Genomic DNA, 18,006 nt, shown 5'->3' with positions numbered 1-18,006 from the left:
AAACGACAATATGAAGACAGTGTAATGGCCGCTAGCTATATAACAGTCGCCACTAGGTATATAACAGTGGCCACTAACGCCGCGCACAAATCATTAATAGATTGCACATAATTTGTCATTAGTTAATGAAGCTGGAGGGACAAGCTGTAACAATACCTCGCTAACTAATAGGAATTAGTATTAACATACTATGTTAATTAGAGTTAATGCTAAGATTCGTAGATAGTGCGGACTGCTGTGTTGTTTTAGGACTCGGAAGTTATTGTAAAATTCTCTTAAGATTATACATATTATAAGTGCGTGCGTTTATAACAACCTCTGATAAGTGTCTGGTAAGCTACCTATCATAGTATTCGTATACCATATTTTATGATTATTTAATAGTAGGCATAGGTGCATTACTGCAACAATTTCAACAGCAGTTGTAGCAATTCTAGTTACTTTTTAAGGTACTTTCAATATATGACGACCGAATGGCGAAGTGGTTAGTGACCCTGACTACTGAGCCGAAGGCCCCGGGTTCGATTCCCGGCTGGGGCAGATATTTGTTTAAACAAAGATATTTGTTCTCGGGTCTTAGATGTGCCCGTAAAAAATGGCAATAGGCCCGCCCCCTATTACATTGGGACTAACATAACACTTTGGCGAAAAGTGGGTGCAGCAATGCACCTCTGCCTACTCCGCAAGGGAGTACATTAGTACAAGGCGTGAGTGTGTGTTTTTTTTTCAATATACTCTCATAAGAATTGTAAAATTATATTTATAAATATGAAACCTCTAAATAGACTTCACCACCACCCACCGGCAGATTGCAACTCTCTTATAAATCTACATTTTCCGTGTCAAAATCTGGCTCATCTCTGTATAATATAAACAGTTAAGTTGGTGGAGCAACATTTCGTATTCATGACAGTGTGTCAGGGGCAGGACTTTTAGCTGAAAACCTAGCTGCGTTGAGCTATAATTTCATCCACACACAATACATTTTGGATACACGAAAGTGGGGCAAAACCGCAGTACAGGGGCTATTACCTCAGGATAAGGATAATGTGAGAAGTGACACTGGAAAAAATACTACTTACCCTACTGGACCCTTCCTCAGTAGAGACAAGACAACTATAAATAATGTAAAATAAAAAATATGAATAGTTTTGTTTATGTTTCTACTTGTATTATTTTTATTATTATTATTTATTATTAACAAACATATATTGGTATATATAATTAACAGTATATTTTCGCGATTGCAGTTAAAACAGCTTTCGCTGTTCATTTTGTACTCACGTTAAGGTTTTGGGCAAATCTTCCGAGCTCAAATAGAAAGCCGCTTCGCGTCAAAATTCTTTGTACAGCATATACATACCTATTTACGTTTTAACATTCGTGACCAATACTCAAATTGAATTCGGAACCTCTCCAATGATAGTTCTGTCACAGCAAACCGTAGTCCAGCTTTTGTGTTTATCGACGCGCTAAAACCCTGATTACACCTACCGAGTAGATAGAGGATACGCATAACGTATCATCACCCAAGCACAGATTCAATTGCTAGCCGTTCATTGGCCGAGGATCAGCCGAGGATACTACCTCGCCACTCTAGGTGCAATCTGACAACAAACTGTTTTCACAGTTTGGCAGACATTTAATTGTAATACTCAGCATGTATCAGGGTATAAGAAGAAGAACGGGATTGCCGATTCTGTGCCTACAAACGTGTGCCTTATCCCATTTTCCGTTGTCCAGCGGCTATAACTGACCGCATGACCTGGCAGCGAGGTGCAGTGATCACTATCTATAGATTTATTAGGCTATTACTGTGATACATTTGTTAATTTTGCCAAGAGCATTGCGAACTGAGGACTTAGTATCACGTAGGCTTCGATTTATGAATGGGATACCTCAAATCAATAGCAGATGAAAGGTAATATTTTTTAATTAATATAAAGTCTAAAAATAGTAAAATTGCAGAACAGTGATAATATTTCAAAGAATACCTATAATAATCGTAATTAAGTTAGTAAAACATAAAATTACCGAACACCTTAATTAATATTTATGAAAAGCTACATTTATGGAATTGAATACGATTTCATTTCGTTTCATTAATGGAACATTATCACCAATTTGATCAGTTATTTCAGTGGAATTAAAGCGCGTTCGGGCTCGTTTGAGAACGGTGTCATCGGCATAGAACACTGGTGAACCGCAAAAATACGCTTTGCATATTGCTCACTGGCTCGCACGGGAGTTGCCTGCAATGGGTCCGGGAAATTGCACTGAATCCGTATTCGGGAGTTGCAAAATTATGTGGAAATTCAATAAGTATAAGTACTTATAGTTAGGTATTCATCGACATCATCAGCCTGCAGTCCTTCTCTGCTGGATGTAGGCCTCTCCCGAGGAACAACACTTTCATGTTGTGTTTGCAAGTGTATTTTTTGTTTATTTTTCCATTAAAATGTCCATCACCATCACCAACAGGTATCTACTTCGTGGTTTTATAGTTTAGGTAAGTAGTTACATATATTATACTTACTCGTTAGTACAATTTACTAAATAATAAAGACATAGGTACTGATCGCTAGTTAAAATATTAATTTGAATCAGTACCTACTCACAACAACGGCTAACAATAAAAGCTATTAAGACGATAAAATGGAAGCACTCTCCACTTACTTTCTATTTTTAAACAACGTTTATTTTCGCATGAAATATGTATCGAATTATTCAAATAAATTCAAATGTTAAGCAAACTTGAGCACACAGTAATAAAACGCTACGAAAATCGGATAAAACGTGCAGGATATTCAGATATGAATCGGTAGAGAATCGGAAAGCAATTTTTCATCTTTAGCATTCGTCTGCAGAAACTGTGTTGAAATACCTTCGAGGGTTCAATGGACGCTTTGTCATGTAAATCAGCCACTCAGACGCTCTTTGTGGAACTAGGTACGTACTAGGTGTATATTTTCCAAAATATCAATATTATAAAATATACATGCTTCATTTGCATCGCCGAACTGTAGATGCTTACACATCACTATCCATAACTTTTAAGTAGTTTTTGTATTTGCAAAAAAAAAAACACGATTTCATTCATATTATATAGGTAGTTTCATACACACTTACGTATTTCAAAAGTAGTTTCACATTGCTACATAATATTATTTTCTCGTTCAATTCGTTATCGTATCAGAATGTCCTTTCAGCGTCAACAGCTGTTCCTTTTCTTCGCTAAAAGCAACATTGTACGCTTTTAGCAACAAATCAATGCAGCTACATGGACTTGAATGACATCCATTTTGTCATCAAACTTGGCAAATATTTGCCCGGGACGAAGACGGCGACGTCCTAAGCAAACATCTGCGAACAGGATCCGGCCTCGAACCGCGCCGCGTGTCGTTCAACTGCTGATAGGCCATTGATTTGTCACTATGTGCGCCGTCGCTGACAGCTCTAAATGTGTATAGTGCCACAAACTTATCTGTTCCGGTGAGAGCGAACTAAATTGGTCCATATAATCTATGTCAATATGAAATTCATTTAGTAAGTAATGAGGTATGGACCAATTTAGTTCGCTCTCACCGGAACAGATAAGTTTGTGGCACTATATTATGGAAGTGAGGAAGAGTTTTCTGTTCAGTATTGCGATTCTATAAAGCTAATTGTCAAAACTCGATTCAGAATCCGGAGTGAGTTTTCAAATTGACAAATCGAAATTAGAGATTTTGACAAATAATGTATGGGATGACATATACACAGTGAAAGGTGAAGGGAGAAAGAAGATCGAAGTGAGATGTCTGATTTTACAGAATTCGCAAGGCAGTGCGTGCGATCGGAAGTAGCCGGTTTGAAATCTTTATACAAAATATTTGTAGTAATGATTAATTTAGGTAAATAATCGTACCTAAGTCCATTAAAGGTATGTAAAAATTATATTATGTGGTAAGTATACTATATTGCTGTCACATTGTAACACAAGTTTTCAGGCCTGCCTGCGTTACAGAATTAGAATTAGGTATACCCTGATAATAACTTGTACTATATTATATTCGTATGTGTTAAATTCCGTTACAGCATACGGAAATTGAATAAAACTATATAGCGAATAAGAGGTGTCCATTAGGTAGCTGCTTTTACCAATACTTTTTATTTATTTAATCCGGTAAGTAAGTAATCAGGCAAATGTACCAAGACCGCACCGCGGCCTCCCGGCGCCGGCGATACAAATACAGGACAACGGGTTTAGTAAACTTAAACTTATTTTCTTTAGTGCCTGGAGAACGGAAGCATGGGTTTTTTTTAAATAAAAAAAACCAATTAGGTACATTTAGAAAAATAAGTTGTTTCACGCAAAATTTGTGTTGGTAAGTAATTAATTGTTGTTCTGATATGTTTTATGCGGCGTTTCCGTATGTTACATTTGATAAACAAATATCAAAAACATGGTGTCTTTTTTAAATCGCTTTTAGCGATAAGTCCGCCACCAAAAATCGGTGGGAAAAAATAATTTTAAAACGGCATTTTCAATGCATTTCACATATACATAATGACAAAATTATATGATATTGGATTTATAAATTGCACGTGTATGCACTCAATAGTAAAACAACATCCTTTGTAGATAATAGTTGTATAGCTTAGTACCTACCTCATTGACTAATTTGGTAAATACAACATTTCAGAGAAGTAGGTAGGTAGGTAGGTACTAAGTTGGTAAAAAAAAGCCGTATAATGAGTAGATGTTACGACGAGAATATCATTGAATCAATACGAAATAGTGCTGTGAGGGTTTCGAGGAACTTACTTAACTTTGTCTTTACAACTTGTTTGAGCATGGCAAATTTATTGGACGAAAGTTTCCTTTTGCCACAAAGATTGCTGTCGATTTCAGACTCGGAGCAAAGTCTTCGTTAGACTTTGACAACCGTGTAGTAAGTAGAGGTAGTTTAACAATTTAATAACCCTATATACTTTATTCTCTTTGTATTACATATTATTATATGTGTAGTTTTCATAAAACACCCGTCAATTTCGTTTTGCTTTATAGTGCTGCCAACATTAACTTAACTAATTGAAAAAACCCTTCTCCTTCGGAAGTCGGGTAAAAACTAACCAACAAAATAGCTAAATTGTTAAACGGAAGCATTTTGCACCTGTGTAATGTAATTATTAATGGAACAAAGAAAATAAAGGACAAATATATTATTATGGTATTTCTGGAATCAGAACAACTTGTAGGTACCTATAAAATTAATTTGTTTTTAACCAGGTCATGTAAATTGAAACATGGCATGTTTGTTTAAATGTATCACGAAATAAAACACTCAATGATGTTACCATCATTTAGATTTATTACTAGAGGCTATGATTAAAATCTCGCTTAGTAAATAAAGTTCATTTTCCACTTGGAATATATAAAAACACTTGTAAAAATATTTACTTGGTACATAAGTATTTGATTTGTACTTGTATCAAACAATCATGTTTAGGGAAAATTTTAAATCGTAAATTGTTCCGAATCATTGTCACTTATCAAGACTTGACTTGTCTTTTTGATACTTATCAAAAATTGGCCTTACTTAAAAAAAGTTACCATAAGACTCATGATACGCAGCAGAAAAATAATATAAAATCGAAAATTCGATATTCTTAATTAGCGATTGCACTTGAAAATGGTGTCGTGCAAGCTCAAGATTTACTATAAAGCCATTATGCTCAATAGGCCATAATTGGCAAAGATAAAATCTTATGGTCACTGAAATTACAATGTAGGGTCCCGTAATGGCCAAGACGTGGCTAACGTTTAAATCGAAGTAGAAAGCTAGTAAACGACTCGACTTGAGGTTATTAATTACGTAATTTTATAGTCCGACAACATGCGAAGGATTTTGTTAAAAGCCAAGCCAAGTTGGAGCAGTGGAATGGGATATTTTTAATCCTTATTCCAACGAAAATCCCTTCAGCTGATAAAGTCTAAATTACACCGCCCACAATCCAAACGAACGAGTTTTGACAATAGACAGCCCGAAGATTGAGCAAACTTGGTGAATAGGCGTGTTCGTCGCCGCAACGGTTCAAGAAACTCATTAATTCTTACAAAACACAAGTAAATTTGAAAATTTTGTGAGTTGAACAATAGATACCCATTAAGATTTGAATTAGAAAGATTTCAGTAATCCATCGTGGGTATTTATTGTAAGTTCTACGATGGCGCCTACAGACCCTACTCTCTCTTTTCGTCTGGTATCCCAGGAGTTAAATGTTAAAGTTGATCAAAGTTTAACGGTGATTTGCTCATAGCCTAATCATAACTCGGTAGATTGGCTGTGACCTGAGAGTGGTCTATTAATGTTATAGTGTTCTATGTGAGGCTTGTTACCAGTCGATGCATGAATATTGCGTACTCATTAGTACCTTGTTATGAGTTTCGACCATGGTCTTAAATAACTCCCAGTTATCAGCACATTAAGGATGCGCGTCTATCGTCTATCTAGAAACAAAGTGTAGCAATGATTTATAAAATTGCACAGAATTCTACTTTAACTCCTTTGATAAAAGTTGTATAAATCTGGCTTCCAGAATAAATAGAGAATTTCAGTATTTGCAATCTCCGGTTAGATCGTAATAAGTTAAGGTTGTATGTCACCTTCGCAACGAGGCTGTGTTACCCTTTATAGGCTCATTCCGTCGTCGTAAAGTATTTGCTAACTGTAATCAAAAGTGTGAATGGTCCATAATCTGTTGAAATGGTAAAAGTAAGATTGAGTAAGTTTTTACGATGTCGCAAATTTCACCGTTGAATTAGACGTAAATGTCACACTCATATAATATTTTTACGTATGAATTACCATCTTTGTAGCGGTCTTAGGCCCTGGTTTAGTGACTACCTGTAAGATAAAAAACTGACATGCGACACTCCCTGTTATAATTTTTTGGACAGTGACAGCATGTATTTTATCTAACAGGTAGCCTAACTAACCAGACATTGATGTCGATTCTGAAGGCAGAAATTCTAATTTTAACGCTGTCAAACTAAAAAATTTGCTAGCATAAAATGACATTTACGGAAACAATCATAGAGTCGAATTTTAAACAAAGAAATTAAGGTTTTGACAGCACTAAATTTAGAATTTCTTTCTTCAGAATCGACATCATTGATGCCGATTCTAAAGGCAGAAATTCTATTTTAACGCTGTCAAACTAAAAAAATTGCTAGCATAAAATGACATTTACGGAAACAATCATAGAGTCGAATTTTAAACAAAGAAATTAAGGTTTTGACAGCACTAAAATTAGAATTTCTGCCTTCAGAATCGACATAATTGTGAATCAAGGTCTTAGATTAACAATATACGAACAAGAAGGTATGTCGTGTCATATACAAAAACCGCATATTGCATGACATGCATTGTACTTACCAATGAATAATGTTACAAATCAGAAGTGGTAGAAGTGGGGTGTTATTTGTCGATATGTTTCTTTTGCACTGACACTCCATCTAGTTCATTGAATATTAAAATATACCTAATTGGTATGACAGTTTTGTGCTAAGATTACCGAATTTTTGGCGTTACGCGCGCCTAGGTACAATTGAGCAGTTTATTGTAAGTAATTATAATTATAATGTACCAATTACTTGATATACGAGTACATTATACCCGTTTCTTATTTGGAAAATATACCAAAGTATGAACGTAATTCCCGCTCAGTAACAGCCAATCACAGGGCTGCTGAATTGGTATGTTACACAGAACAAAAATATTTATTTAAGTTATTAGATATTTATCAAATATCGGTACATTTCGGTATATTAGGTATAGGTGCTAAAATTATTTAATTCATATAAAGATACCATCTTGAACACATGTCTATTCTGTTTAAATTTTCAGTTGTGTAAATAAAAAGTTCAGTATGAAAATACCGATGTTAATAATATTTATTTGTGCGTTATTGGAATTTGGTGCCCTCTCTCAAACATCGGTAAGAATTGATATTTGGTACTTTTCAAGTTGTTTACCATTATTTATTTACATGTAAGTAAGTACTAAGTACCAAGGTATGATTTTAATAGTTAAAATATTGTTTAATTTTATATGTTGTTTTTTAGAATACGATGAAAGAAACAAAGACATTTTCACGTTCAACAAGGAGCGTTGATCACTGTAAGTCAAATATTTTGTCCTTAAAATACGTAGGTAGTTCATAATGTTATAAATCATTTTCTTATTTTTTATGCTTTTCCTGAACCTCCTACAGTTTGACAGGTACATAACGCTTTTATCGTCCACCTGATTATACATTATAAATTATTTATTACGTAAGATTGTGAAATAAATTAATACACTCACTCAAATGACCCATTTTTTCTAAATTAAATTAAGAATTTGATTAAAATATTTACTTTTTCAGTTGGTAATATTATATTATGCTGTGAACTGCCGATTTCTATAACTCTATCTATCCATAACTGGTAGTTACTTTCATACGATGTTGACAGATTGTTACTTTTGATTATGTCAAAATCGTATGGTAGTAACTACTTACCAGTTATGGAAAGATAGAGTTATAGAAACTGGCAGTAAATGTACTTCAATATTGCAGACGACGACGCCGACGTCATTGAGCTAGTCTTTTCCGTTTAGGAGTAATTGTCACTGACACTTTCATTGCTCGTGAGTGTATAGTAAAAATATCTTGGTTACAGTGCCGGGTAGCACGAACTACGGCCGCACGACCACTAGTGGCAGGCGCGGTGTCGAGGAGTGCCTCGCCGCTGGGAACCCACCTGGACGCTGCTACTCGGAGCAAAGTGGAATAAACCCTAATTGGCCATAGAATTAAGATAAAGTTGTAATATTTAACTTGACGCCTTTTTGATCATGTATACCATTGTACCCTAAGGCTGTCTTGATAAAACCGCTTTAAGTGATAAGACAGCCATTTTTGTTGGTAAATAATTATGTGTTAGTATATAAGTTAAGTAAGTTTTGTTAATGTGTGTGTGTGAACAAATAAAGAATGTCCTATCTACCTATCTATCTTTTTTTTAAACTATTAAATGGCTAATTTGTATTTTTAATATTTTTGTCAGTAACAGTTCTACTGTTTCATAGACCCAGATACAATAAAGGATAGTCCTCAATTAAGAATCCAGTTATCTCCGTAGTTGATGGAACCGAAACAAAACTTTTATGTAAAAGCAGCAAGATCCGTTACATGCACGTTACTTATATTAATTAACTTAATTAAAATTACATTAAATTTTATAATTACTTAAATAATTTGTAATCTCGACCTGGCGAGGCAGTCTCACAAAGGAGCATATTAACCTTAATTCTCATTAAAGACAAAGCGAATTTGAGCTCATATTTTAATTATATAACAAATTCATGTCTTTTTCATTTTGCATACGAGCCACAATGCAGGAAAGGGGAAATAATTTCACGTGCTTCGCAGGAATGTTATAAAAGGAGAATTTTAAAATTCAACCTAAGGACTCATACACAATAGTTTGGAATCAAGTAGTCGGGCAGATAGCTTAATTTATAATTACATGTTTTTTTAAAAGCGTAAAATATTTTGAAGAAAATAAATAAGTACTCTTCATTGTAAATTTATTAGATAAAACAGAATAAAATGTGATCTACGACAAATAAACCTTAACTAAAATAGTACCTATAAATGTTAAGATATTATAAAACTACCTAACTACCTACCTCTTCATTTGTCGATAAATTTATTATATTATTTCAATAATCAGTAGTATTTTAATCCACGTTTAGCTCTGCTGTAGAAAGGGTGCAGCCGAATTCGCGTTGTTCTATAGCTGTAGGCATCTTTTTGACATGGAGTCTATCCAGAAATGCAGATATCGTGGATCAAAGTCTCTTTGACAGAGGGGGCTTGAAGTCAAGTTTACATGATACATGACTCAGCCTTTGTGCGGATCTGCCCTCGACAGATTGCGATTATGCGAACTCGAACCATTCTTCGGCAAATATCGGTTCTTCGGCAAGATTAAAGTGTAACCTCCATGTGCACACGCCTTACAGCCGACACGGTTGCAGTAGCAGGCCCCAGTTCTTCTCATGCAAATTGAGTACGAACGTTTTTACTTAAGACGCTACCTCGACCCTTCGCGGGGTACCCGCAAGCCTTTGTGCTCAGCGGAGTCACTCTCTAACACGAAAAACGAAACGTCGGCACTGCTGCGCGAGCCACGACTCTATCTCGTTGTTTCAAACGTGCCGATTGTACGACAGCTCTCGTTCTTTCCGTTTTCGACAGTATAGAGTAACCCCCAGGATGTGTAGAGCGCATACTGAGTGCACTTCCGATCTCGCTTACGAATTCTTCACGATTTATGCTCTGGACGTATGAGAGTGGTTAGGTGGCTCATGTATTCATACTTGGCTTTTGTGTGAAGTAGTCATCTAGCTTTGGTTCCAAAAACTTATTTATTGGATAAAAATGTAGGAGATTTTTTTAGCTAGAAAAACAAATTATCCATATAACCCAAAAAATAAAAACAAAATGTACAAATGAATCTTACAAAAAAATATACTATCTTTACATACAGGGTTATTAGTAAGTAGACCTGATCCTTTCAGAAGGTGATAGAGGAAGGCATTTCCAGTCGATTGAACCCTATAATGCATTATCCGAAACTTAACCATTTCTAAGAGATTTAATATTTACTTAAGTATTTTTTTAATTTTTTTGCCAAAATTTTAAGCTTGAAACCAAAAATAAGATACAGGGTGTTGCAAATAGGGTACAATGGTAAAAAAAAGTTGTTCTCCATAGTAAAAAAGTCACGTAACCAACATAGTTTCTATGAAAAAATATAAATTTTTTTCGCGAATTTTGAAATTCTGATTTTAGTTTCGGGCTTAGATATGTACCATGCTGCACATGTAGGTTTCGGCTTAGTATACCCTTTTTGCAACACCCTGTATATATTAATAGGTATTAATTTTATATTATTAATATAGATTTTTTGGTTGTTTTGCGCCAGGAAATAATTTTTATTTTTAAAAGTCTTAAATTTAAACCCTTAAACCCTTTAAATATTTTATCACATTTTGGTAGGTCTGTATACGCGTTTTACACCACAATCACACTTCCACAGCGCTAAGATACTTGTGAAGATGGTAAAATCGTTTCTTCGGTTCCCTTGGCATCCTTTCCGTAACGTTATTACACTCTAAGTCGAAGATGTCCCGATAACTTCGGCAGTCGATGGCACCGACATATCTTTTGTTTGGGATACGAAACCGGGATATATGATTCACTGATTTGGTCCTTTTCCGAAAAGAAATAGGATATTCGGAGGGAGCTATGGGTGGTTGAGTCTATTTTTGGCATAGATTTTATTTAAAGCTACAGAACTTGGTGGTTCGCGATTTTTAAGTAGAAAACGTATCTTATCAACAAGTAAAAAACGTATCTACAAGTAAAAAAAACCTATGTTATTAATAAAATATACCCAGACAGTATAATAGATAAGTATTCACGGCAAGAACTTCTTTACTTACTTATTTGATGATCCGATTAATGATTTGAAGATCATTTAATATAAATATATAATAAATTTAAATATTATTCAACTCACCACTTCGCTTGCAACTCTTGCATTAAATTGATATTATGAGTATGTCTGAGTTGAATTGCATAAATAAATTGAATTCCACATCTAATAGATGGGTATTTAAAGTAGGTTCTCGTATTTTAAATGTGTAGGCACTAGGCAGACTAGTGTAATTACGGTATTTAATTAAAATAACGATTGATATTACAAACTGTGATGCTAATTAGATGTCAATTTAACGCCATGTCGCCGTTGATATGCATTGTTCCATTTGTTCATTGTGAAACTTTATTATGTAAGTGGATTTATTAATTACCTACTATTTTGTCAATCAAAATTTAAACACCAGACTCGTACTATGAACATAGTACATATACCTACGTCACTATACTAGAAATTCTTGAAACAGTTTTTTCTATACCTAGATCCAACTTTATTTATGCCTAAACATTAAAAATATACCGTTGGTCGTCTCAAAAGGACACGGTCGTTTCAATGGCTATTAAAACAAATAATATTTTTTTAACATACTGCAGGGTGACCATAAAAAGGTAGTCTTTAGTGGTTGGATGACGAAGACTGAGTTGAGAACCTATAAAAACTCTGAGTTCAGTATGTTGTAGGCAATGCAACTTGAAAGAGGGCTAGGTAGGTATAAAACCAAGGGTTGAATTAAAACAGGCGGGCTGATGATGTTGAAAGCGTATGTACGCTTTTCTAACGGTTACCTATATTATTATTTTTCCGCATACAAAAGTTACAAATTTATTCCACTAGTCATCCCTCATCGAAGATTGTAACCAAGTCAACTATTCCTTAAGTCAACCTTGAATACGAAACAAAGTTACAACATATAATACAATTATGTTTAAGAAGTCTGCAAAGTTAACAACATGATCTCAAGTTTTCACGAGTAGCTAAGCACGCGATAAAACATTTACAGATAACTTGGTATCGTCACGTAATTTTCGTGCCAACTTTTATAGGCTGTCGAGAACTTCCATAAGAATAAAGGGACGGACGTCAAGAAAATTGGAAAAGTTGTTGGCCACAGACGTCGAAAATGAATCACATTTCAATTAGCTAACGTTGACAACTTTGTCACAAAAGTTGTGTGGTTATTTGTATTGTCTGCTGTCGTCTGGATCGGTTTCTTTTTTGTTTGTCGTGGTTGGAACTGTTGTGTGTGAATTTTTCATTCTTTTAATTCAGGAAAAATGGATGGCCTGATAGCGCAGCCGCGACACCACCAATAAAAAAAACACGATTTCCGTTTGAATACCTTTACCCCATAATAACATCCTATTTTAATAAATTACTTATTGCTAGCTTTTCTGGACTGCTATAGGTATACATAAATGACAAAATAAAAAGGTCGAAAGTTTTATTTGGAAAATACACTTTACTTTATTCCTCCAAAGGTACATAATATAAAGCTCCGGGACTATTTCTTTCTTATCAGCTGTAAGAGTGAAGAGTATCGACTTAGGCGAAGTCTCCAAACGGGCGCTATCTTGGAAATGTATTATGCCATTTCCTTGTGACAGGATTTCTATCCTGTTATTTTGACCTGGAGTTTATTTTTAGGATACATCCAATATACATTGTTATATACAGGATAGATTTTTTAAGTGCAACAGTAAGTGAAAGTACCCTAAATAATCTATAGGTACGAGTAGGTACTTTAAAAAAAAAACTGCATGAGGATTTTAAAAATATTTCAAAATTGTTACATATATTACTACTAATTACCAGTTTAACACAAAAATATAATTTAAGTAAAGTTTTCCACGGTATTCACAACGATGTACAGTTTTTATTTATTAAAACTTTCAAAAAATATTATTTAATACTAAAGCTATTTGCTAAACTATGAAATTCATATTAAAAACACTAAACATTACCGAGATGGTACTAGCATAAAACTATCTTAATATTTTCAACTACATAGAAGCCAGGTAATTTAAATTAAATATTTTTAAAGTTCCTAAGAACTTGTAACAATTTCTGCTTAAGGCCAAGTTGCCTTAGCCAAACATTTTCAGTTGTCAATTATTATACAAAAACGCGTGACAGATTTATTTTCATAAGCCGCGTACAGACCGGCCCAACGAACGCCAACGAACGGTTTTCGTTGACCTTCGTTGCTGCAATCTGCGCTGTATTATGTATGATAAATATCCATCGTTGGGATAACCGTTGGCGTTCGTTGGCCCGGTCTGTACGCAGCTAAGATCTAAAAATAGACTGTCACTGTTACGAAAGACTCAGATAAAACTCTATCTCATCTCAGTTTTCCTACTTACCTTCTTGCTAAGTTCTTGTATGTTGGTAGACTGATTTTTCTATCCTCAAATATTGATAATAGTCGGGCGATGGTAAGATTATCAATTCAAAACAATCATTATCTACCTATATTTGTGAAACAATTACGTTTGAAACTTTCAAAGGGCGGTGTCGCACCTTAATATAAAGAGAAAATATTAACATTAAAGTATTTTCAGTATCTCCCTACCTTCCGTCACTTTACGCTCGTTCTCGTCTTGTCAAGCCCAAATCGTGACTTAAATTTTGTCTTGTTACGTCGACAAAACAAGGGGGACTTTACGATCCCGTTGTGACACGATTTAAAAAGTACTGTGACGTGACGAGGGTCCTTTGTGCCACTACTTGCGATTATAATAACACAAGTGCTCTTAACGCTTTCAACGGAATGTACAAACCAGACAAACTGTGCAGCGGTTAGTATATTATACACTGGGCCTGAGTCCCGGGATCTGTTTCTGGTAAGTAGTAAGTCACCACCTCTTCAGATGAGTACTCGTGACCAGTTGGTATGCCAATCCGCCATCAATCCATCATATCCTCGACACCGAATTCGGCGATGGAGATTCCATCATGTTTAAACTGGGAATGATTCTGTATGAACATTTATTTTTACAACAATTATATTTGAACAGAGATTTCTAAACTATGAAATCGAAATTCCACTCAAGTTTCTGTAATGCGAGAGCAAAAGCATAAATAAAGGAACATTTTTATTTATATATGTACAAGACTAGATATTACATAGGAAAACACAGAAAGCGAAGTAAAATAGGTAGCGAGAATAATCGAGAACTTATTTTACTGGTCGCGTTAATTCCGAACAAGAAAGCTGATATCCGCATCGGTCGCCGCGGGTAGATTTATTACTTTAATCAACCTCCTTTGTCATGAAACTCCTTGCTGAAAGGATTTTCAGGTCTGATATCAAGCCTAAGACTTGTAAATATGTATTTGGTCAGACCATTAACTTTTCGGGTAAAAGGAGTTTTGCTTTATGTACCAAATAAGTTTTAGCGTAAATAACTAGACTATATTAAATAATTCATGATAACTTTTTCACAAATAACTACTCTAATGATCCCCCAGGCATAGAAAACGTATATATAAAATATTTGTTGCAAGGCAATGAAGTCGAAATCACAGTCGCAAATGCGAGCTGCAACGGCACTTTTAAATGGACGTCACGTACTCTTTACAACATGTAGAGTAAACAGTCAATGTACAATTTGCACGCCCGTAACCGCTGCCGTATCAGCACCGCACTAACGATACACAAGCTACGTCAACTTTGTAAAAAAACCCTAGGGTTGAAAAGCAAAAAGCGCTTCATTAGCGAGCATTCAGCGCTAGTCAGCGGTTCGGTAGTAGACCGTCGACTCTGTGTTCGTATAAATCTGACCTAAATTTAACTTGTCTTTTACACGATCATGCTCCACATGGAAACCGCGGTAACTACTGTCGCTTGTTTATACACAGGCATGTATTTAAAAAATTTATGTAGTGCTGTATTTTATTGATTGTTTTTTGTACGAAATTTTAGCATAAAATATCTTTTACGACAGAAGATTTGCTTTTAGAGAATGCTACCTATGTTTGGATTTAATTGTTTATGAGTATTAAAATAATATGTTATTAAGTTTCCTAAGCTTCTGGTAAATAGTTTTCGTGGTTGTACATAATATGTATACAACTCATATGACGAACAACCACCCCAGGAACAATTGGCCTCCAATTCGATACAGACGAGACGATGCATCAATGAGGACTTAAGGAAAACTTTAAATGAATTTCATTAACCAAAGACAAACGAACCTTCCAAATATTCCCAGTTGGTACATTATAGCGTACACGCTACAGCTATGTTTGTACATAAGCCCCTTAATATTGCTTTAGAGAGCCAAGTCGTCGGCGGGCACACGTGTGGCCAACTTGTATGTTTATTGCATAGATATTGCGGTATAAATTGCACTGACTACTATATTAAGAGTATTTACTCTCTGCTGCTTTATTGCTGGCATGTTTCTGTGTGGTTTGGGGTAATTTGAAAATGGAATGATTTTATGTTTGATTGGGTAGGTACCTGTCTATTGGTTTATAATTATGTATGTATATTGTACACATCTTTAAAAAGGCTTCACTCTAGATTTTGGTACTTATTCATGGATAGATTATACATTATTTTTGACCAGTCCGCGTTGTTATTCGACTAACTATTATGTCTCTTTCCAAATGTAATTGGTTGACATCATAGAACAACGGGGATGTCATACTCAATGATCGACATTCATCGATGAACCAACGATGTATATCATAAATGAAAAAACTGGATCAGGGCATCACGCGTCTACAACTATCAGATTTTTCATTATTTTTACTTTGCGTTTTTTGTATGTGTAGTTGGTAAAAAAGGTAAAAAAAATGTGCGTATAAATCTTTTAAGGTGAATTGGAGTTATAGCGGACAAAAGAACAGAGTAAGTATCGAATAGAATACTCTATCTTAAAAAAAATATCAATATTCTTATTTTACTAGGCTTCATTAAAAACGCCTGCCAGGCCGAAAACCTAATTAGTTTTACCTATTCCATTGGTCATTTATAAATCACTGTTATATAGGTACTTTAATCTTGAAATGAAACCACTTGACTTTGGGTTAATATAAGTTAGGTGCGGTGCTTTTTCATGGGCTGTGATAAATCGTCCGGGTATTCAAAGGCCTTCCTTTTACTTATTATTAGAAAGTGTAACGAGTTATTAGAAAAATAAATAAAAAATACTTATATTGAAATAGAAGTTGGGCAAAACATGGTGTAACTGACATTCGGCATTAACTGGCATTTGCGCTATAAAACTATGTTTACCCTAGTTTATAAAAAATGATTGGGGTTTATTCTGCCGTCTGGTGATGGATGGAAGCAAATGATGGTGTGCGGTATCTATTTATCATCGTCAAGATGATTGTTACGTCTGCAACTGTCATCAGTTCGAAATGCAGATATAATACCGGCCCACTGCTATAAGTTATAAGTTTAAGTTTACAGATCTTACTTCATTTTGAATGATACACGTAACGTGGTAATCGAGGATGTAAGTATGATTGAAAACAATTTATCCCAATTTTATTTTTATTTTATTGAACATTTATTTAATTGAACTTAAATAGCATCACAACCGCAACAATTGTTTCAAAATTGCAACATTCCTCCCGAGAACAATTTACATAACTTCTCAAGTTAAACAGAAGCTTAAAAAATATAGAAACACCAGCATTTCTGAGAAAAGAGCTGGGCTGCAAGTCTGCTAATTTTATACATTTCAATTGGTATTTAACACGACGAAAGACAAATTTAGCATTCAAATTACCACAAATATGAGATTTCCTCGACATCCAATTGACATTATAAAACTTAGCACACTTGTGGCCCAGAAAGGGTGACGATGAATGAAAACATTCAATCATCGAAATCGGCTTTGTGCCTCAGAATATTTGGGCAAGTAGGATATCGCGTCGATTCCCGCCATACCTATAATTGCCACCGCCCACTCATCCCTGTTGATTGGTTCCCGTCGTCCACCGCAAATCCGAACGAGATTTGTACGTCACTGGCACCAATAGATACATATGAAGTGCTATCTCAGTGAGCCTCCACAATTACCTAGACCAACTAATCAAAGTTGTTGCTAAGTGTATCTCTATGTGTTGGACAGAAGCTTAAAATATCATGTTTAAGATGGTGTGGTCTTCATGTCTGATAATGATGATACACAATCACACACAAAAAGCTTCTCCATTCAAATATGAAAAAATAGACGGTACGTATGCATTTCTCATTCAATTCAATAGATAACAGCAAAGGAGTGCTTGAAACACAAGCAGCACACATGTCACAACCGAGATCGACGTAGCAACCAGTCTAATCAAAACGAGGGAATAATTGATTCTCGTGCAGTAGACTCGCTGACCTCCGGAATGTTTTCGTAAGGCCACTTCATGTTCATTAATTACCGGGGCGTACGTTTGTCGCTGTCCATTAGAGTCACCTACCACTTCTCCTCGCCATTTACCCAGTGATTAATGACGTGACC

General features: G+C 35.1%; 1 long non-coding RNA gene across 1 annotated transcript; it reads left to right on the top strand.

The window, feature by feature from the left end:
- The first annotated feature begins 7,831 nt into the window (after positions 1 to 7,831).
- Positions 7,832 to 9,033, top strand: LOC125490270. Its single transcript, XR_007267583.1, has 3 exons — positions 7,832 to 7,983; positions 8,111 to 8,165; positions 8,708 to 9,033. It is a non-coding gene; the product is annotated as an uncharacterized LOC125490270 (long non-coding RNA).
- The last annotated feature ends 8,973 nt before the right edge of the window (positions 9,034 to 18,006 follow it).

This window comes from Plutella xylostella, chromosome 22 (assembly GCF_932276165.1).
Source record: "Plutella xylostella chromosome 22, ilPluXylo3.1, whole genome shotgun sequence".
Lineage (NCBI taxonomy): Eukaryota > Metazoa > Arthropoda > Insecta > Lepidoptera > Plutellidae > Plutella > Plutella xylostella.
The sequence above is the reverse complement of the archived record's forward strand: the minus strand, read 5'-3'. Positions and strand labels throughout refer to the sequence as shown.